Genomic DNA, 24,282 nt, shown 5'->3' on the forward strand with positions numbered 1-24,282 from the left:
AGCCTATCAGTGAGCGACAATTTGTAAACTGTTCAGCCTGGCGGAGGTATGCCTCCCAAGTTACGTTCTAAGTTGTTTATGTGATCAATGCAAGACCCCTGCTTGTTCGGGATGTTGTGCGATTAGGCCATGGGCCAGATATGGCCTCAGTGCACCCCTCCCCCCCCACCTCCCACCAAACCTATGTTTTTCTGAATCCCCTGGATATACTGAACACGAATATGAATGTTAACTTTGAAAATTTTGGGATGCACTACCTGTTTTGACCTTTTGAATAGGGGTTCCCGAAAATTATACTTTTATCGATTTGCGTCGAATTCAATTTACGGATGGAATCAAAATGGCATGCATAAGGCCCAACTCGTATCCAATATACATGTATGATGCATCAGATTGAAGGTAATTGCATTCTGGTCATCTGAAAATGTACAGCAGTGTTGTACATTAAATATAAATGAAATTATATACATTTGAATATATATTCCCTATCTTTCGAATAAACACAAAATCAACACTCCATATTCCTCAATGAATATATTTTACATTTTATGAATTTTATTGCAGGTACAGACTATTTAATGATAGTGAGAAACAGTATTAATTACCTTTTATTTTTTGAAAATATCAAGCAACTATTATAAAAATATACAACGTTATCACACAATAAGCATCAAACGGGTATTCAGCCAAATAATGTTTTCAATCAACCACATTTTGACGAAATACACATTTGTGGTCACTTTTATGGAACATTACTTGACAAACTATTACCATGATTACAGAGAATTAGTTATAATACCACACAAAATATTATTTAATAGTATAGTTTGAAAGCAACCAAAAAATTCAAGATGGCCACCATAAGCATCACCAAACCACAAGATATTTCTTTGCACTTAAACATTTCCAGTCTATATCTCCATAATCTGGATCATGTCAGTTACCTATAATACAACAATATTTTACATGCAATATTATCTTGCCAAAACGAAGTTTTTGCAAGATATGTTAGTCAGCTTGTATGGTTTTTTTTATTTTTTTATTTTTTGTTTGTCTGTAATCACGTATAAAAAAATTCTGCAGAGCACAGTTATCATTAGAAATTTTTGTAACTTCGCATATCAGAGGCCTATAGAGGTCCCTTTCAGCGCACAAAATTTTGAAGGTCAAGGTGAAAGGTCAAGGTCACTTTGTCGCAAATCAGGGGAGTCGACGAAACCCTTATTTTTTGAGTAATTTTAATCTAATAGTCTCCAAACTTTATGGGAATGTTGTATATGGTCTGGCGCTCAGATGATTAGTTTTTGGTGGTGATTGGCCTTGACCTTCATGGTTAGCGCCTGAGGTCAAACATATTTGACCCCAGGGTCAAATTTTCAAGTTTTAGGAACCATATCGTGTAGTACCTCAAATTGAACAACTCGATGAGTGCTTTCTAGATATGTCAAGCTTGAGACATTATGACGTCATTTGGTGACGTTATGAGGCAAACACATATTTTTCATGGTTCCTCTGTAGAACGATTCTCATCGGAATCTCTCGTAGGCAGATATTCCTCAAAGAGTCGCTCCTGGTGGATAGCAGCTCTGTTCACCTCAGTGTGACCTTAAAGAAGTCACACGTGGTCACCTTTTGGCAAGATACGGCTCACCCTGCGGGTGACATTGGTTTTTTTATTTCATTATCCTTCATATTTCTTCCCATATTCATCCATCATATTTCCAAACATACATCTACAACTTACGGTGCCAATGCAGACTGCAGAAAGCATATGTTTCAGAGTGAATAAAATAGTGTTTACATTTGCATTATATCCGCATCATATTGAATACAATATTCACGGAACTAAATAACATAACCAAATCTCAAACACGGTAAGTATTTAAATACAACATATATTCTAAACAATTCAAAACAGAAGTATAATCCAATAGAAATGAATGCTCCTGTCGTTAACGTGAATTGCAACTAATCCTACTCATTGTCAGACTCTGAGCTGTCTCCATTAAGATAATCCGATTAGTCTGGAATGTCTGAGTCCGAGTCCGAGTCATTGATTTTCGCTGAATCTACAGTGATGTCTGCCAACTGCTGTGGCAGGACCCCTCCCTCGTACCAAAGAGGCTCCAGCTTCCCCTCAACTAAAATCCACCCATGTCCATCACTTGGCTCAGGGATGTCAAGATTTGCAACATGGGCTCTTTTCCAAATGTCAAGTTGGAAGTTGACTCTCCGGATGTGTTGCTCCAGGCTCTCCTTGCATGGAGGGAGAGTGCCCATGTCAACTGTGCTCGAACGGGAGAGACGGTCATCATCTTTCGCATACAGCTCATTCATTTTCATGAACCGCAACTCATCGACGCTCATCTTATTTGCTCACCTCACCTTACGAGGTCTTCCATATAACGCACAGGTGAACTCGTCCATGTCATCCATCAAGTCGTCGGGTACTTCCCACATGTCTCCTAATCTAGCTAGAACTGGTACAAACTTGGGCAGCCTAGAAAGGGTCTTCAGTGGCTTCAGTGTCAATGATCATTCGATGCAGATATCTACCAGATTCTTGGACCATATCAAGAGAACCAAGCTCATATGCACATCTTACCACGTCGCTTGTGCCACTGTCTGCATTGTAGTCTATGTAAGTTTGGAAGTTTCCTGTGCGGTGTAATCTACAGAACGCCAATGAGTCCTTGTACTTCTCATGTTTCTCTAACTTAGCTTTAAGGTTTTCCCCACGGAAGTTGGGATTTGCGAAATCCGTATGCTGTAGGCTGCCGATATAAATGCTGGAAAGTTCTGACAGTTTGATCATGTGTTTGCCTCCAATGATATCTCTTTCTATGACTTTCTGAACTTTTGCAAAGGCCTGACTGTGTGCTTGTGCCAGGTTTGTTTGTCTCTCCTTGTCCTCTGTGCTTGTACTCCTCCATTTCTCTGGATTCTGTGTGTAGATAACCCGGCAGGATTTGTGATACTTCACATCTATCACAAACAAATCATGACCTCTTATCTGTGTGAGTAATTTCTTGTCACATTTCTTTTCAGCTACTTCGAGAACTGTTCACCATCCATCACACTCAAACTGGCTTAAGCCTTCAGTGGTGTGTGTCCCTTTGATCTTGACCTTTCGTCTCCCCTTTGAGTTACAGAATATGCAATCAGATTAAAACAGTACCTTGTTCCCTGATGAATCCCTCCGACTTAACTTGGAGTATGATGGTGTAGATGGATCTGAAGGAGTGGAGAGGCGACTGAGGTTCATGGTAAATCGTTGATAACATTCTCTGTGATATCCGTGACACTCGGTAAGGGAATCTGGTATTAGGTCACATATACTCGTCATACATTTGACTGATCCATGTGGTTGTGCCAGTCTCTTGTCTCGGATCTCCTTCAACCTTGCTCGTTGGGCTGTGGAATCCTTTGGTTGTGGATAATAGCACAATAGAGCCATATTGTAACCCAGGGATGTGCACAATGCATTCGGGCTCCAATCGGGACTTCGAGCCTCCATGACTATCATCTTTCCGACGCTTGGGAGGTGGGTCTTCTTGCTCCTGGCCGCCTTCTGCTGCTTGCTGGTCAGATATCAGTTGACTATGTTGTGCACAACTAATACGAACCTGAAAATAGAAGGAAACAGGACTTGAAACTTCATATTTTTATTCGGTGTTAATTATTGCAATGTTGTATCACATTCTTAAATATTTCTGATTTGGACTGGAATATTCAACTTGATTACCTTACTTAATTAACTTAATTACCATTAATTAAAACATCAGTAGTCATACCATGAAAGCCTGGTGTTGGCTTAGTGGTTAGGGTGGCGGCTTGGGATCCAAGGGTCCTGAGTTCAAGCCCCGTTGGCTGCTGAATTAACACCAGGGGGTTGACTCAGCCTGTCATCCTTCCGAGGTCGGCGAAATGAGTGCCAGTGTACTGGTCCCGGTGTATGCCCCGGTTAGAATAGGTGTACCATATCCCTGTGTGTCGTAAGAGGCGACCCTGTGTGTCCATATCCCTGTGTGTCGTAAGAGAAGAGGTTGGCGTCAGGAAGAGCATCCGGCCATAAAACATTGCCTCAAGAAAAAGCCAAACCCCTGCACAGCAGGGAAAAATGGCTGTAAAAACGGTCATTTTAGTAGTCATACCATGAGAAAGAAAATATATCTTAACTAACCTGTTATCTTCAGTTGAACAGTCAACATGAATGTTTTGGAAATAAATCTTAAATAATATGTCAACAAATATCGACTGTGACGACTCGCTTTCTGTTCAGGATACGGCCCATTCCAACACCGACACCATTCCTGTATGTCTCATATTTCAAGAAATATAGGTAATTCAAACAGTTTCTCATGATCATTGAATAGTCTGTCCCTGCAATAAAATTCATATAATGTCAAATATATTCATTGACGAATACGGAGTGGTGATTTTGTGTTTATTCGAAAGATCGGGAATATATATTCAAATGTATATAATTTCATTTCGATTTAATGTACAACACTGTTAGACATATACAGATGATCAGAATGCAATTATCTTCAATCTGATGCATAATACCTGTATATTGGATATGATTTGGGCCTTCTGCATGCCATTTTGATTCCATCCGTAAATTGAATTCGACGCAAATCGATAAAAGTATAATTTTAGGGTACCCCTATTCAAAAGGTCAAAACAGGTTGTGCATCCCAAAATTTTCAAAGTTAACATTCATATTCGTGTTCAGTGTATCCAGGGGATTCAGAAAAACATAGGTTTGCTCGGAGGTGGGGGGGGGGGGGGTGGTGCACGCTGGCCATATCTGGCTCATGGCGTAGATGTCATTCCTGTTTTTGCACATGCATGAATTGTTGGCACAACCTTGCTTAAATTTTCGGCTTTGAGTGGAAGCATGCTGCCCAGTTAGATTTCATTGACCTTTATGGTTTGGATGCTCACGGATAACATGAACACCTATTTTTATTTATGAAGTCGGTGGACTTCTGATGTGGGGATGGCCTCCGGACACTCCATTGGCTCAAAACAACATAATTCCTCAAAAGAATGTACCAATATTTTTTTTTGTCTACACTGTCGAGGCTCGTATGAGAACTAACACACAGAATGTACAACAAGGGGAGCAGGAGACGAGGGACGGGAGAGGGAAGTGTTGAGCAGAGACATGAGGAGATCTGTGGAAGGGAGAGGAATGGGGTGGGGTACAAGGGGTAAACAAGATGAACACTACAGGAACTTTCAGGAAGAAAAGCAGGGAATTTGAAAGGGGTGGGTTTGGGGTGCATTGACGGGGGGGGGTGGGTAGAAAGATCGTGGTTTGAAAGTTTGGATGAAGAGAGAGATGGTTTTGGATGGGGGAAGATACGAAGTGGTGGTGAACAGCTGTTTTGAAGACCTGGAGGGAAGAGTGGGATTGAAGAGAGTGTGAGTTTGTTCCAAAGATGGAGAAAAAGAGGAATCAAAGAGTGAAGGTGAGCAATGATTCTTGATTTTAGTATAGTAGTTTTAAGAGAAGGGAGTTGCTGGTGGACCTTGAGCACCCTGTTGAAATATGGGGGCACATATCTCAGACAGCGTGGGGGGGGGGGTGGCGAGACCAGAGAGGAGACTAGAAGACAGAAAGACTACCAACCTGCCTGCGGTGAGACAGTGAGAGACCCAAAGACTCTGCCTCATCGCGGGAGATACCAATGATCCTAAATGCCTTGGTTTCCACAGCGTGAAGCCGAGAAAAGTGAGAGGCGGGAGCACCAGCCCATAGGGGAGAGCAGTACTCTGGATGAAAGCTCTGTATGTGGTCAAGAGTGTGCCGAGGAAGGACTTTGCATGACGGAGGATGCCCCGTCGGCAACTGGTTTGGAGGCCAGCATGGAGATGTGATAGAACTTATAAACCTATAAATTAACTGCCAGTCATCTGCGGAGAATCCCTCATCCAATAACACTCATTAAACTTTGGGAAATCATCACTGATCAAGAAAAAGGAGACCCAAAAACGCCCGTTTGTCATTCTTCTTATTTTTAATTTTTTTTCTGACAGCCTAACTCAAAATTGGTTTAAGCTACAAACTTAGTTTTAACATCAATCTCCTGCATTTTATGGGTTGAAGGTGTGAATTAATCATAATTTTAATAGCTTGAAAGCATTCCACGAAATGTATGCAAAATTGCATTCCTTTGTAAAGTAGTAGGAAGGGATCAGAGGGGTGGGTGGCACTGTGACTGTCAATCAGCCTGATTGGGGGGGGGGGGGGGCTGCTAGACACATTTGCCCAAGGGTGAATCAGACCTACGTGGCTGTGGTTAATGATGTAATAATTATCAGTACTGTCCCTGCAGGGCAGTCATGGGACCAATTGACAGCAGCAGCAACAACATACACGCACATATTTCCGTAAAGTACGTACTATTTAGAATGTTAGATCATCTATAAAGGATGTACACTTCCAATACAATGTGATTATTACGTTGATAAAGTTTGTATTACAACATTTGTAAATCAGTAGTCGTGGAACATCTTTTTTTATACATACATATATATATATATATATATATATATATATATATATATATATATATATATATATATATATATATATATATATATATATATATATACACATACATACACACTCCATCTTTCCTCTTAACAGCTTTGGGTTCCTTCTTGGTCTTCCGCTTCATTGTTTGTACCATATCCTGATAGTGTATGGACTGTGCTTCCCTGCTGACGTACCTCTGATAGCTTGTACACATTGCTGCGCTTGAGCCTGGGAAGTAACTGCTGAAATCTATATATTTGGGTTCTTCCCTCATTCTTACTTCTTCGTTCCTTTCACACTTGTTTCTACTTTTTTTCACAATTCTCTTTATTCATTCCAATTCTTGCTTTTTCTTCTCTTCCATCTCTTTGTCCTCTCTATTTCCCTTTCTTTATCTATCTGTCTCATTTGAAGCAAATTATTGCAGAATGTTTTCCCGAAGGCTCACTTGGCTGTGCCTGGATGGGTTTGAGAGTTGTGGAGTCGCAGCTGAAACTTGAATCCTATCTCGGTTCCTCCTGATGACTCCATCTGTGATCCTTCCATCTTTGGGTTCCTTCTTGGTCTTCTGTTCGTGTGTGTGTGTGTGTGTGTGTGTGTGTGTGTGTGTGTGTGTGTGTGTGTGTGTGTGTGTGTGTGTGTGTGTGTGTGTGTGTGTGTGTGTGTGTGTGTGTGTGTGTGTGATATGTTGGTGGTCGCTGGACTACCGTTATTCTCAGGTTTTCCATCTGTCTGTATGTCTGTCTGTTTGTATGTTATGGACAGCTCTGGAGGCCAGAGGAGTCAACCGATTTTGATGAAACTTGACTGGTAGGTTCATACCAGGATCGAGTTGTATGCTTTTGAGCACCGTTGCTATGGACACCACCGTTGCCCAGCAACGGGACTTTGAAATTTTTGAATAAAATCCGAAAAAAAATTTTTAGATATATTTTTTTCGAAAATCAAAAATCGGCTTCCGTGCTTTTATGCGCACTATAATCAACCTCTGTCAAAAAATTTCAGTCCGATCCGTCAAAAACTGTATGACTAGTATGCAATTATATAGCGACCACCCATGTCGCCTACTGGCTCGTATATAAATATATATATATATATATATATATATATATATATATATATATATATATATATATATATATATATATATATATTGTTACGAATTCGTGCCTGCCGGTGTGCGATCGGCCACGTAACTCGAATCGCGACCGCGTCGCCCACCGGACGGACAATTCGGTCGTGACCCTCCTGGGACTACCGCCAGAAACCAGTCACGGGTGGGGGTTTAACCCCACCACCACCCAGTCCACAGTCCACCCGCGCGAGATAGGGTAAATCGCCGAAAGTCGATATACCTATGGTACTTGCACGGGTAATCTGCCGAGGGATGGGACCACGCCACAGGCCGACTCCGGACAAGAACCACTGAAGCGGTTTGTTCCGTATTACAGGGATAACGAATAAATAAATATCGTCAGCCTTGACGGTTCCGATTAATTACCGGGATGTTGAAACCCACTACGAATCCCTTACGTGATGCAAGATGGAGATTCAATTAAAGGATGCCCCCACTCCGACCGCCTCACGCCGTGCATCCACCAATCGGGAGCGAGATGCCGCACCCCTCCCCTTCACACCAAGCGTGGTGGGGGGGGGGGGGATTCAGGCGGGGAAATTAGGCGGGAAAACCCCACAGGCGTTGTTGGTTTTTGTTCTTACATGCGCCCGAACGGTGCTCGTTGAATGGTGAGTGGCGAAGATGTGGTAGCGTAGTAGTGGAAGGTGGCGTCGTGTAGTAAATGGCGTGATCGTGAGATGTTGGTTGTGGCGATGTTCGTTGTTGTTCTTGCACCAAATTAACAATAGCCAAAGAAAAATGGCTAACTGAAGCGTCGCAGCCCGAGTGGATCACATATATTCCCTCTTTACAACGGGTTTGGGTTAACTACACATGAACTTACGATATATCTCACCTGAGGACCCTGTATGGTGTAATGCGAATTTCCACAACCGTAACACTACCCCCTCCCCTTTTTACAGACTCGTCCCGAGTCGTCAAATTTTCGTGTGCCATCATGTGTAGTTCTCCCCTAATACGTTTTACCTTCGGATCCCTGAGTGCGACATTCATGGTATTCGTGTCCCCAAAATACATAACCTGAGGGCTGAGTAACTAACTAAACAAACCCACTCATACAGACGACTTAAATAATTTGCCGGCACTAAGACATACATGCTGGGGGCGCACTCATATACAATACACAACTTAACACCTTAACCCTACAAAATTTACACGAACCATGGCCCAGGATCAATGGACTCTGCAAAGAGAAAAGCAGTTAGCAGGGAGCCAGGCTGCTCGCATGCAGTCTGACTCATGCAATGCAGGCGACAGGGAACGTGGCCGGCTGCTCACACACAGTCCAAGGCCTTCCCCTTTTGAAATGAACGCAGTGAACCACAACGGTGCATGGGTTGCACAAACGCAGTCTCTGTGCCAGCTCAAGTGGCACAGGCAATGAACACAACGGATGGTTGAATGGATGAATGCAAACACGGTGAACGGGCCGCCACTGCAGGCCCGTGCTGTAGCTGCCAACAGGGCAGTCCTCGCAAACTGCGCGACGATCCTGGCACACATGGCAATGAACAAGGGGGGGGGGGAATGCAAAACAGAACGGGGGAAAAAGATGATGAGGGCAGAGGCATGGATGGCAAAAGCAGGCAGGCAAGGCATGGCATGACAAGGCCGCTGTAGCAAAAACAGCCGGCAGTGAAGCTGACCGGTACAGGTCTTGCAATAAAAACAGCCGGCAGACGATCGACCGGCACAGGCCTTCCAGCAAACAACCAGCCGATGAAGTGGCCGGCACAGGCCTTGCAGTGGAGGCTGGTGGAGGGAGTGTGGTGGTGCTGACCACTCAGAAGGCGGGCTCGGACCTACCTGACTATCTCCCTCCTAACCTATCGCCTTTGCCAGTCTCTGTCCATACCCACCCGCTTAATTTGTCAAAAACCAATTTAGCTCCAACTTATTATTTTGTTGTTTTTATTTTTATCTTTACTTCCCCCCTAACCCCTTTACTGTCTTTGTTCGGCTAACCTATCATCTCCTAGCCTACTCCCAACCCCTACATTCCCTTCCTGGAGGGGAATAAGGGAGAGCTGGCGTCCTGCGTCCAGGCCCAACTCAAACCCCAGGATGGCCTCCCCAGACTTCAGCGATCTACCCAAAGTGGGTCCAGCGGCCCACGACGAGAGCGAAGGGATGGATGGTGTGGAGGGGTACACTTCCTATCTACCCTAAACATTAACTTTTAAACTACCCCGGGGCTTTCAACAAGCGCCTCTCGCTTAAACTATCGGTTCTAACAACCAAGATTCCCATCGCCTGTGTTGGTGTCCTCGCAAATTTCGGGCCTCGCCCCCCAATTTTCCTTCCGTGCCCTCACACAGTCTCATGGCTGGGACGCGTGGCTCCCTTGGCAGGCACTACCCTCTGCCGATTCTCCTACGATGGCACCCCCAGGCACTACACTGCCTCCGAGCCTACCAGCTCCCTAAACACTAGGGAGTGCCCTCCATGGCGACTCCCCTGAAATGCTCACGTGGCAGGCTGGCTTCCCGGGTCCCTTTCCGAGGGTCACCCGTTCCCACGACACTGCCCACGCGGCTAATGGCGCCCCGGGCCCCCGCATCATGCGGGTGCACCTGTGCCCACTACGCTATCCCGGCCCCCCATGGGCCCTTGGCCTACCACGGCCGACTCGCTCGGTGCCCGGGGTACCCACTCAGCGATACTCACCGTTCGTAGCCACGCTCCCAGCCCGTCAACAGGGCTCCTGCACCCCCTCCAATTGGGTTTCGAGCCTACACTCCCACCAACAACAGAACGACGTCCATTTTTGTCAATTTGACTAACTCAGCTAACTCACATTATACTGACCCTGGGGTCCCTTGGGTGGGAATCGCTTCTCCCCCCAATCACTCATCGCACCATGCATACCACCTTCACTCTATTCACTCAGACCCGCTGGCCTCACTCACTCAACATGTCTCCACCTCACAAATCACAACTCGCACATCGCTGAACTCTGCCATCCTTCTCACTACATCCCCTAAGTAACTCGTGCTCCCACGTCGTCCCTTAAACTACAGCACGTTCCTTTTAACCTACGTAGCTAAGCTACGTCCCCTCGACACATCCACAGTCTGTCACTGTCTTCAAATATCTCATTTTTCCAACCTAAATCTCAACTATAATCCCTCTACCTAATTCATTCCATGGGGATTTACCCCTGCCCCATGAAGCCGGTTGAGCTTTGCTAACCCTTCCCCCTAACTGGTGTCATCCTGTGCCCAGACCAAGGGGATCTTCCACCCCTGTTCACCCGAAACGAGGCTTGCTTTTTTATTTTTTAAATTGCGCAGCACCAGCGTGGAAACTCGCAGCTCGCGCGCCTTGCACTCGACTGTGCTGGCTAATTCCTCATTCAGCTCCCAAATTCGTTCCTGCGCATCGGCCAATTGTTGTGACTCCCCATGAACGCAATCCTCCTGAACCTCGCCTGCGCGCCGTTGTATCTCGTCCAATTTAATGGCAAACGAATGCAATTCTTTTGTATATTTCTCACCACACTTCCACTCCCCCAAGGCATTCGACACTCGTTCATGAAGTTCGCCCATGTATGCGCTGGCGCCCTGCCTCGCCTGCCATGCCCACATGGTTTGAAACGGTGGCTGGGAGCACCCGCCTCGTGTCGCGCCATTCACCGCGCCATAAATAACTGCTCAGTCACGCCTCGTGCTGCGCTGAAGTGCGGTCACGCCGCCATCTTGTGACTCCGTTTGCCAGCAAAGTTCGTGCTCAGAATATGAGGGTGAGCTCCCCCACGGATTAAAATTACAATAAGTACCATCCCGGGCCATGGATTCTATATTACTACACATATACATTTCTACCCCCGGCACCCGCTCGCCTTGAAATGCCATCTTATTTCTCGTAAGGGATTGAATTTAATGTGCTCGAATTTGGTGGGAATCGAGGGTCGCTCCACTCACCCCTGATCCGATTCCCGTGAATTTAGTTGGAGACGGGAGAGCTTTTCCCGCTCGCTGACACCAGTGTTACGAATTTTGGACCGCCCGGCGTGCGATCGGCCACATAACTCGAATCGCGACCGCGTCGCCCACCGGCCGGACAATTCAGTCGTGACCGTCCTGGGACTACCGCCAGAAACCAGTCACGGGTGAGGGTTGAACCCCACCACCACCCAGTCCGCAGTCCACCCGCGTGAGATAGGGTAAATCGCCGAAAGTCGATATACCTATGGTACTTGCGCGGGTAATCTGCCGAGGGATGGGACCACGCCACAGGCTGACTCCGGACACGAACCGCTTAAGCGGTTCGTTCCATATTACAGGGATAACCGAGCGGAGTTATCGTCGGCCTTGACGGTTCCGATTAATTACCGGGATGTTGAAACCCACTACGAATCCCTTACGTGATGCAAGATGGAGATTCAATTAAAGGAAAAGACGAAGCGAGATGGGAAAACAGTTCACACGATGCACATTTATTTCACACACACAGACAAGCACGTATTCACAGTCATACAGTAAGCACATATAAAAGCAAGGACACAATGCAGAGCCACAACCGAGTATAATTATTACAACACTTAAACAGTTCTACTTTACAAGACTGGCACCACACACACACACACATTTACACCAAACCCCAAAAGTAAATGGAAGTCGTGACTTCCCTGAGCGCGTCAAGTCCTTGGCGACCGTAACTCTGAGTCCCTCCGGCGTGGTCCGCGAGCTCGTGCCGCGCGTCGCTCGACAGCTCGGACGAACGAACAGAACCTCCGACCAGGGACGATCACCACAACTCTCCACAATTCCCCTTCAGGGACAAGGGAACAGGAAAGGGAACGACGTTCTCGTCGACCTTCACGTCCACGCCTTTTGTCAATCGCTTGAACGAACCAAGAGCCTCCACGCACCCAACAGGGACAAGGGAACAACCAACCAACAACGACTCTTCACGCCCACCCTTTTGTAGGGGCCGGCTCTGCCCTTTTGCCCCGCCCCATTTCTGTCTCCACCTCCCTTTGAGGCGTTTCCAGAAAGCTCTCGAAGGGGGGCGTGCCCCCACTCCGACCGCCTCACACCGTGCATCCACCAATCGGGAGCGAGCTGCCGCACCCCTCCCCTTCACACCAAGCGTGGTGGGGGGGGGGATTCAGGCGGAAGCATCAGGCGGGGAAATTAGGCGGGAAAACCCCACAGGCGTTGTTGGTTTTCGTTCTTGCACGCGCCCGAACGGTGCTCGTTGAATGGTGAGTGGCGAAGATGTGGTAGCGTAGTAGTGGAAGGTGGCGTCGTGTCGTGAATGGCGTGATCGTGAGATGTTGGTTGTGGCGATGTTCATTGTTGTTCTTGCACCAAATTAACAATAGCCAAAGAAAAACTGCTAACTGAAGCGTCGCAGCCCGAATCAATCACATATATTCCCTCTATACAACGGGTTTGGGCTAACTACACATGAACACCGATATATCTCACCTGAGGACCCTTAATGGTGTAATGCGAATTTCCACAACCGTAACAATATGTACAGGGTGTCCCAAAAAAATGTACTCGCATTTTGGCTCCTCAAAACTCATTGAATTTTTCATTTATTTTCAGATCAAATTGACCCTAATAATGGCAGAAGTACGACGAGGTTTTGAAGAAAGAAAATTTATCATAAAATGCTACTGGAAGCAGGAAAACACCATGGAAGTGCAAAGACAATTTAGAAGACATTTTCACAAAGATCGACCAACGCGACGCACCATTGCTCGCATCCGAGATATGTTTGGAACAGATGGAACTGTGCATGACGTCCATAATCAGCGTTCAGGAAGGCCACGGTCATCAACCACCCCCGCAAAGGAAAATCAATTGCTGGAAACCCTCCACCGATCCCCACGGAAATCTGTACGACAAATGGCTCGTAAGACAGGAATCTCAAAATCAAACGCCCATCACATTTTGAATCGAATTAATTGGAAAAGTTGCGTTCCAAAATTAATCCACGCTCTAAATGAAGACTATCCTGACCAGACAGCTGAATTTTGTGAGTGGTACCTTGGCAACTGTGAAGAAGATGCAGCATTTCCATCCAAAATTGTTTGGAGCGATGAGGCCAGCTTCAAGTTAAATGGCTCAATTAACCGACACAATTGCACCTACTGGACTCCTGAAAATCCACATGTTACTATGGAACACCATTTAAACTTACCAGGGGTTACTGTGTGGTGTGGGATATCAGCATTGGGCATCCTATGGCCATTCTTTTTTGACCAAACTGTCACTGGGGATGTTTACTTAAACTTGCTGCAGGAATCCGTCAGTCCACATGTCGAAGAGATATTTGGTGACGAAGAGATTTACTTTCAGCAAGATGGAGCACCTCCCCACTACCACCGTGATGTAAGGGCCTATCTTGAAGCAACTTTTCCGAACAGATGGATTGGGCGAAGAGGTAGTGTTGAATTCCCTGCGCGTTCCCCAACCTCACTCCAATGGACTTCTTTTTATGGGGATATCTCAAAAATAAGGTTTATGGCTTAAAACCAGCAACAGTCGATGAGCTAAAAGAGGAAATTGAAAGACAATGTCTTCCAGTTCCAAATGAAATGATTCGTAATGCTGTTGACTCCATTGGTCTGCATTATCGGCTGTGTTTGGAATGTGATGGTCGTCAGTTTGAACATTTGTAAACATGCATTTATCCATTTAACCATTAATCTTTTTTCTAAGTCGATAAACAATGCATTTATTATCATTTAAAGAGTGAGTAAATTTTTTTGGGACACCCTGTATGTGCACATATGTAGACGTATATATACGGCGACCAGGGTTGCGTCAGGAAGGCCATCCGGCGTAAAACCTGTGCCAAATCATTGTGCGGATCATAACGGATGATCCGCTGTGGCGACCCCTAACGGGAGCAGCCGAAAGAAGAAGAAGAAGAAGAAGAAGATTATATATATATATATATATATATATATATATATATATATATATATATATATATATGTAGATATATATCCTGGTGTTGGCGCAGTGGTTAGGGCAGCGGCTTGGGATTCAAAGGGTCCTGAGTTCAAGCCCCGTTGGGCCACTGAATTAATACACCAGGGGGTTGACTCAGATTGTCATCTTTCCGAGGTCGACAAAGTGTGTACCAGTGTACTGGGCTAGTGTATACCCTGGTTAAAATAGGTGTACCATATCCCTGTGTCGTAAGAGGCGACCAGTGTTGCATCAGGAAGGGCATCTGGCGTAAAACATGTGCCAAATCACAATGCGGATCATACCGATGGCCGTCATGAACTGCACAAAGGTAAACCTAGCGTGTCTTCCGTCTCTCTTGGATGTGTGTTACAATTGCCGACAGTATTCAGTACAGTAACATGCTGTACAGGTTTTTATCCGAGGACCAATAGGCTACACTATATAGCCGAGGTGTCTAGGTTTGTGTAAGTACGATGTTTGAAAACGAAAACGAAAAAAAAAAAATGATGTTCGCACAACGACGACGTCGCTTAACGACGCGTTTCTCAGAACGTAACCCCGTCGTTAAGTGGCGCATGACTATATTATTTCTGTTAACGTCTGCGTATAATTTGACTTATCTCTTCCAAAACTGCCTGACGGATTGTCGCCACTTTCGGCATGTGGGTGCTCTGTGGTCTAATGAACAGCATGGGCTATGTGAGATCGCGCCAGACGGACACGTTTGGGAATTTTGAGCGATTTTGTAATTTTTAGGTTCGTTTGCATGGCGACGTATGACGTCACCGCTAAGAGGCGTAATTCCGTCATGACATCATCGGTCATTCGCTGACGTCAATATGTCTGTCGTCGACAGACCGTCCCCACTGAGAGGCGTAATGCCACTCCTAGAAAACAGCGTCTGCAATGTAAAACCCTCTTCTGCACATTCTGAGTACCTCAGAAGGTGAATTTGACACAAAAAATGTTACAACAACCATTGTATTTAAAGTAAAGATTTATTAAAAAAAAAAATAATAATTCTGTTAACGTCTGCGCATAATTTGACGTTTCTCAACCGTAATCATTACCTGTGTTGTGTCCTGCGTGTGTGATCTTCAAATTAAAGCGTCCAAGCGGTGTTCAATCGTCGGATGTGCGCCAAAAAGTGCCGTTCATTGAAATTTGCATTCTGATTCTCTGTCACCCTCCACTGCTTCTGTTCAGTCTAGGACTAGGCCTTTCTCATGTTAAACTTGCCCCATGAGACACCAACCTTCCAGTCACACTACATAGGATGCAATTTCCAGTCAAACTCGCATACTCGATGACCATAAATAAAGCCCAGGGCCAAACATTTGACAAACTCGGAATATACCTCTCAGCCCCTGTTTTCTCCCATTGCCAACTATATGTTGCATTTTCATGTGCAAGAGGTTACTCCTATATTTCTATCAAAGTGGACAATAATTCCTCACAATGACTATTCAGCAACAAGACACTCACCCAAAATGTCATCTACAGGGAGGTCCTTTAGAAAACTAAGGACAGGTAACCATAGTGCATCATATCCCTAATGACACCCTCCCCAGCTTCCCATAACATCAACTATTATGCCTCATCCACCTTTTGCCACCCATTCAACTCCGTGCGGAGCATGGTTATATGCTAGTCTATATATTAATACTGAAGGACCAATTTTGTGCTTCTCCTTGCGGTCGCGTCACGTTTTTCTCAGTACTGTGACCTGGACTGAAAGAAACTTCGTACCTGTAAGAGTGCATCGCACATAGTGGCAATAGTCAAACTTTAACTCTGAAGCAGAATAAACACTTTTCGTTTTACATTCGTTTACATGGCGACGTGTGACGTCACCGCTGAGAGGCGTCAGGACGTCATGACATCATCGGTCATTCGCTGACGTCATTACGTCTGTCGTCGACAGACCGTTACTGCTGAGAGGTGTAATTCCACTCCTCGAAAATAGCGTCTGCAATGTAAAACCCTCTTCTGCACATGCTGACTACCTCAGAATGTGAATTTCACACAAAAAATGTCACAAGAAACATTGTATCATCTATATATTAATACTGAAGGACCAATTTTGTGCTCCTCCTCGCGGTCGCGTCACGTTTTTCTCGGTACTGTGACCTGGACTGAAAGAGACTGCGTACCTGTAAGAGTGCATAGCACATAGTGGCAAGAGTCAACTTTCAACTCTGAAGCAGAAAAAACACTTTTCGTTGAGACGGGGGTGAGGAGTGAAGAGGCGGGGGCGGGGGATGAAGAAACGGGGGCAGGGAGTGAAGAGGCGGGGTGGGGGATGAAGAGACGGAGGCAGGGAGTGAAGAGGCGAGGGCAGGGGATGAAGAGACGTCCGCAGGGAGTGAAGAGGCGGGGGGGCAAGGTAAGCAAATATTTGGGCAGGGGTAAGCAAATTGAAAGCGGGAGATGGGGGGGGGGGAAATGGGCGGGGGCTGGGGTGAATTAGGCGGGGTTGAGTGTGAGGGGGTGGACAGGGGGCAGAAGCCCAGAGGCAAGTGGGGTGGGGAATCGAGATGGGGGACAGCATTTAATAGCGAACGTAGTGAGCTTCATACTCAACGCGTGCACATGAGAGAATAGTAAACAACACAATACCCTGGGAATTTGGAATCCGTGTCGTCGGCTATGACCCTTTTGCTTCCGGTTTTTGTCATGGGGAATGATGCGTCCCTGGAGATAAAGGCATCGTCGGAGACATGAAAGACCCAAATATCAGACATGGTGTATATTTCCTCTACTGATTTTAATAAAGATAACTCCCGCATCATCAAAAAATAATTTTTAATCGTGATTTACATTATTTGATCGCTGATCCCGAATCCAAGCCAAAGTGATGCAAAAATGTTATACAGTAACAATAAAAAATGTTTTTTATAACCATGGTTATAACAATAATGAACAAAGAAAATGTTAATAAAATATGACTTACAGATGATTATTATATCATTATACGGTATAATTTTCATACGGTCATTTTGCAAGTGAGTCGAATGCATAAGTCATAATTCGGAAACCGGGAAGTCGGAAGTCATTGTCTTCAATTGACTGTAGTATTAATTTCTCATTCTCCAGCAAATTCCGTTGGTCCCATGTCAATCAGCTGAACTTGAAAAATTAACGTTACGAAATCAGGTGATGACGTCATAATTCGGAAACCGGAAGTCGGAAGTACAATTCTTTTACATCGGGACACTCCCGGGTACATGTTCTGTCAGCATCTGAAGTTTGGTGAGGATCAGTCCAGTACTTTTCACGTGCATAGGTCACAGAGAAACACACACACAGACAGACACACTTTCAACTTTATATATATAGATATTTGCGGAAATGGCCTTTATTGGACTCCTAAATATAGGATTAGCTCAGATCCCCCATTAAATGCATGTATAGCTAGGTTGTGTGGTAAAATGGACGTTACATGTGTGTTGGGAGGTGTAAGAGGCTGTTTTAGTTGTCTGAACGGTGGTGGTGGAACAAGAAGTCACTCTTATTCCTTCCCCATCCCTGATAGGCCCCTCCCAGTCGGCTGAGGGGTGTGGCCTCGAGGGAGGAAGTGACGCGAAGGGAGGAGCTTTAGGTCGGCAGTCGCAGAGAGGGGTGCTCGTGGAACAAGGAGAGAAACGAGAGAAAAAGGAGCTCTCAGTTTGGAAAACGGCAGTCGCTGAGAGAAGGCGTGCTCATGTGAACGAAAACGAAGACCTCAGGTTGAGAGGTTCGTTTCGGCAGTTTGGAAAACTGCAGGCGGTTGAGAGGCTGCTCGTGCTTCAAAGCGAGCGAACGTAAGAGAGGAGGCCTGCACGTCGAATCGGCGATCGACTCTAAGGAAAGAAAAGGTGATTCCACAGAGAGAGGGACTGAGAGGACGAAGCGGAGGTCGGGCTTCGAGGTGGGAAGGCAGGAGAGGAGACGCCGGAGCCTCTGACGGTCCCTACTCACACCAATGGCTCAACATGTCGATGCGCCTGCGGAACTCGGCACCTCGATTTGGGGCCCTGTCTGGAGAACAGGCCAGGCCTGGATGTGTATGCTGGACCTTGAGAGAGATCGGCTGAGGCCCATCGTCGACATTGCGCGGGGCCGGAACGCACTGAGTAGGACGAGCTCCATTTCGCCACGCGGCGCATTCGAGCTGGAGCTGGAATCCGTGGACATCCGCTTGTTGCGAGCGACATTCGTGCTTTTGACACTGTCCTCTCGTCCATGAAACCTCACCAAGTACTCTGTCTTGTCTTGCATGCATGCTGTCTGTCTTTGTCTGCACGTGTTGTATAAGGCATATTTCGGTAGCGACCCCCTCGAAACCTGTATTCCATGGTTCCCGAGTTAAGAACGGGTTGAAGATTGTTAATAAAAACACTGTCGTGAATTTTGCTTGTGTTGTGATCCCCGATGTTCCCCAATAAATCTGGTTAATTCGTATGAAGTTGCCGCTATGGATTAATTCGTGTCGCGTCGAGGAACGATCCTTTCGATTGGCATATAAAACCAAAATGGTTACAGACTGGCAGAAAACGCTCGGCATCTGACACAACCAGTCTGTAACCAGGGGTTCTATTTCCCCAACTGGCAAGGTACAAGGATTACGTTGGTATCGCGATTGAAGGCGCGTGACCCGAGGCCTGTGCTGAGCCGGCTGGCATTATAAACCCCGGAGACGGTGGTGGTGAGGGTGACGCCTAGGACCGGGTGAGAATCCCGCCACCCCGGATCCGCAACAACAACAACAACAACAAAAAAAATATATATGTATAAAACAACATGTTTGATAAAACAATGTAAATCGTCGTTAAGGAGAGTTTAAACCATAAAAAGAGTGTTGCAAAGTTACTACAAAAGTAAGTACAACTAAAATACATGTGTGTAGTGGCCTGCAAAAGTATTCACTCCCTTCCAATAGTGCCACATTGAGATGAATTACAAATTATGTGGAAACACTTTTTCCAAATTAACTTTTTTATTCATAACTGAAGAGATCAAACTAAACACTGTTATAGTTAAAAGAGGTTACATGTCAGGAATACCTGCAAAAAACATGTACAAATCAAAATTCACTGGTTGTAAAGGTGTTTAGCCCCTTCAGTCAGGACTTGGTAGAAGAACCTTTTGCAGCAATGACTGCTATGAGTCTTTGTGGGTCGGTCTCTACTAGCTTTGCACAGTGAAACCTTTGTCCATTTTCCATCTGAAAATTGTTCTGCAGGGTGGCCATAAAGTCTGGAATCGTCGTCGTCGTCATCGTTTTACGGCCATTTACATGCTTGCATGTGAAAGCCGTGGTTCACCTCCCAAATGGCTGCTTTCCAGGCTGCACGATCCCTTGCTGGCCCTCTTGTTCAGCCTTTAAATCTAAGATCACCTTTCAGCAACACATCCCATGTTTTCCTCAGATGGCCTCCAGCTCTCCTTCCATTCACATTCATATTTATACACATCTTCACACAACTACCCACCCACATCCTTTCCAAATGTCTGAACCATCTCAACCTACCCCTACACATAACATCACGAATGCTTTCTGTACCTAACCTATCTCTTAATTCCACATTTGATTTCCTATCCTTCAGCATCACATCACACATCCACCTCACCATTCTCATTTCATTTTGTTCACACTTCTTTTCATCCTCCTTTTTGATCACCCATGTTTCACTGCCATACAACATCACTCTTTTAACGCAAGCTGCATAAAGTTTTCCCTTTAATTGGAGGGAGGTCCCTTTTGATGTCAATAGGGGTAACAACTCCCTAAACGTCCTCCAGGCGCTTCAAATTCTTGCATTCACTGCTGCCTCCACACCACCACCTGCACTTATCATATCATCAAGGTAACAGAATTTATTTACATATTACAGAGATATATCCCCATAAACTAACCTTTCTGCTCTAACTGGTGCCACTTGTTTACCTGTACAAACAGCACATTTGAAGTCGGGTTCCACCTGCAGTCTACCCCTGATGCCACGACACCTCTTGTGCACCCAGCAGTTGCAGGATTTGCACAATATTGAATTGCTACCGACACCCTTTCTACAGACAGCACAGGGCCACCGCCGTCTCCTCCTCCTCCTCCTCCTCCTCCTCCTCCTTCTCCCGCACCTCTAATCAGTACTTTCATTTTCCCTGTATTCACTTTCAGTCCTCTGGCCTCCATACCCTCCTTCCATACTGTACATTTACCCATTACTTCTTCCACACTGTCAGCTGTCAGCACCAGGTCATCAGCATACAGGAGTTCCTAAGGTGAACCTCTAAATTCCTGTGATATAGCCTCAATAACCATGATGAACAGGATTGGGCTCAAGACTGAACCCCTGATGAACACCCGCTTTCACGTCAAAATCCTCACTCTGCACTCCGTTTACCCTCACAGAGGTTTTTGGGCCAGAACTCAAACATTGCCATGACTTCCCTAACCAACCAACTTTCTTATGGACCATTGCACCACTTCCTGAGGCACCCTATCGAACACTTTCTCCAAATCCACAAATATTAAGTACAGTTGTTTTATTATTTCCCAGATATTTTTCCTGTAATTGCCCAACTGTAAAAATTTCCTCCATCATGCCCCTTCCTGGCATGAAACCAAATTGTATTTCATGTATATTAACACACTGTCTTGTCAATTTATCCATGACTCTCTCTCCCACTTTCATTCCATGGTCCAGCAACTTCAGACCCCTATAGTTGCTCTGAACGAAGCCATCCCCCTTCCCTTTATAAATATTTACCATTACACTCTTCAACCAGTCATCTGGGACAGATGTCTCCCTTATAATTGCATTTATCAATTTCGTGATTAAATTCACTGCAATATCACCAGATGCCTTCAGCATCTCTGCGACAATACCAGTGCTGCTCGCCCCTTTATCATTCTTCATTTCATCGATGGCTTTCTTTATCTCAGGTGGTGGGCCTTGCACCGGCTCTACTGCCTCCAGAATATCCCTATTCCAAGGGAACTCCTCATTTAGCAGGTGCTCATCGTAACTCCTCCAAGCATTTCTAATATCCCCATGGTCAACCAGTACATTTCCCATATCGTCCTTCACACATTGTTCTCCTATGAGATCCTTTTTTTGACTGATTATTTGCTTTGCTATCCTAAATATCTCCTCTCTACTATCTGCATTATTTATCACATCTGAAAGTGAATCCTGTACTCATTTTTTAGCCTTGTAAACTTCCCTTCTTGTCCTACATTTAGGCACTAAGTATTCCTCCTTATTCCCTCCCTTTTTCCAAACCCGAAGCAGTTTTCTTTTTTTCCTGAATCGCCATATCCACCTCATTATTCCACCACCATGTCGTCTCATGTCTCGCTGGGCCCTTCAACCAGCCACATGTCTTTTCAGTAGCACGCAGCAGCCCATCTTTTAAAGAGTTCCAACAACTCTCTACATCCTCTCCTAACATCGGGTTTTGTAATTTGTCCAGCCATATATTTCAAAGAAGAAGAAAGTGAGGGAACCTGAGTTTAAAAGCCACCCTCCATCGTATGCCTGGTGTTGGCTTAACGGTTAGGGTGGTGGGCTTCAGATCCCACTCAGCTGTTGAATTAATACCAGGTGGGGTTAACTCGACTTTTCAGCCTTCCGAGGTCACCAAAATGAGTGCCAGCATGCTGGTATCCTGTGTCAGAGTGGTGACCCGTCCAGGATTGTGCCCAATCGCCAAGGAGACTGCTTAAGCAGCACCAATATTCTGCACAGAGTATGGTCCCAATCTCCTCCTCCTCCTCCATGGTATATGCCAGAGCAACCCCAGGCATCAGTGCGCTTATATGACCTGATGCCGTAACACCAGCAGTCCAATGGCCTCATGGGTGACCTACCCAAGCCCGCTTCAGGGACACCCATTCATGCACGATATGGCATTAAAGCAGAAGGGGTATTATTTACCTGCTGATAGAGCAGCGCTACGGTTGGGTTCAGGCTCCTGTACTTTCAGGCAGTAAGTGCCAACCTGTTAAGACACACACCCTGCACCCTCTGGTCAATGCAGCAACACTACCCAGTGTCACCACAGTAACTAACCTGGATGGGGAAGCACACAACTCAGGTCCCCATTTTGCCAAAAGGCATATTTGAGGCATGTTTTTATGGCCACATGCCTTTCTTGACACCACTACAGTATCAGCTGTGAACCTAGCCTTTGTCTAAAGAGACATACCCTACAAGGCAGCAGGGGGATTTGCAATCAGTTTCCTTCTCTGAGGTGGACTGCCTTCCAAGGCGAAAGAGCTCCACCTGCTCTAGATAATATTGGTACGAATTCTGGCCCGCCTGGCATGCGATCGGCCGTGTACCTCTAATGGCAGCCGTGTCGCCCACCGGACGGACAATTCAGTCGTGACCCTCCGGGAACTAATGTCATGTAATGTCATTGAACATATCATGTATTGTAATGCAATGTCTATAAACCATTTATAATGTATATTCACCGATGTTTCCAGACTTTATGGCCACCCTGTAGTTCTGCCGAGTTTGATGGGGATCTTGGATGGACTTCAATATTCAAGTCTCGCCATAAATGTCCAATTGGGTTCAAGTCAGGACTTTGACTGGGCCACTCAAGAACATTAATTATCTTCTTATTCAGCCACTCCAGTGTAGCTTGAGTTTTGTGCTTCGGATTATTGTCCTGTTGAAATTTGAATCTCCTACCCAGTTTCAGATTCATAGCTGACTCGAGCAGGTTTTCATCAAGGATTCTCCTGTACTTTGCACCATCCATTGTCCCTTCTATCCTGACAAGCTTGCCAGTCCCTGCTGATGAAAAGCAGTCCCATAACATGATGCTGCCACCACCATGCTTCGCACTGGAGATGATGTTGACTTAATCATGTGCAGTGTTTGGCTTTCGCCAGACATAACGGTTTGAATTTAGACCAAAAAGTTCAATTTTTGTCTCGTCTGACCACAAAACCTTTCTCCACTTATCTGCAGAATCATCAAGATGCTTTTTCACAAATACCATAGGAGCTTTTAGTTGTGCCTTTTTCAGTAATTGCTTCTTTCTTGCCACCTGTCCATGGAGGTCAGCTTTGTGAAGGGAACGGGATATCGTTGATTGATGGACATTGACCCCATCTCCTAAGTAGAGCCTTGCAGATCTTTCAGTCATTGTTGGATTTACAGTGACATCCTGAACCAGTTTCCTGCTTGCCCGACTGCTGAGTTTGAATGGGCGACATGATCTGGGTAGAGTTTTGGTGGTAGGATACGTCTTCCACTTCTTAATGATGGATTTCACCGCATTCAAGGGGCTAATGAGTGACTTTGAAGTCATCTTATAACCCTCTCCTGAACGGTGATTCTCCACCACTTTATGTCTGACTTCTTTGGAAAACTCCTTAATTTGCCATTTAAAGAAAAAAAATTTGGGCCTGCTTGCTGTCGATTGGCTCAACAATGCTTTTTGAAACCTTGTTGGTTGACCAAGTGAATTGCACCTCCAATGTCCTTAGACAAGTGGGGGAGGTTATTTTTTTAAGTTAAACCACTGATTGCATACAGGTGAAACCTATTACACTTATTTTGTAAGCTTTCAAACAAATAATTTGCTCCTCAAATGATTTAGTGTTAATTAGGCAAAGGGGTTCAACACGTATATAATTGAGTGTTCAACTCTCTCGC

The 24,282-nt window shown here is 45.5% G+C and overlaps 1 protein-coding gene across 7 annotated transcripts in view; it reads left to right on the plus strand.

The window, feature by feature from the left end:
- SAMHD1 (SAM and HD domain containing deoxynucleoside triphosphate triphosphohydrolase 1) overlaps positions 1 to 24,282 on the plus strand; it is a 110,204-nt gene that overhangs the window by 21,447 nt on the left and 64,475 nt on the right. The gene's annotated exons all lie outside the window — the stretch shown is intronic.

Source organism: Eptatretus burgeri, chromosome 7 (genome assembly GCF_056783735.1).
Source record: "Eptatretus burgeri isolate ZD-2024b chromosome 7, Ebu_testis_v1, whole genome shotgun sequence".
Classification (NCBI taxonomy): domain Eukaryota; kingdom Metazoa; phylum Chordata; class Myxini; order Myxiniformes; family Myxinidae; genus Eptatretus; species Eptatretus burgeri.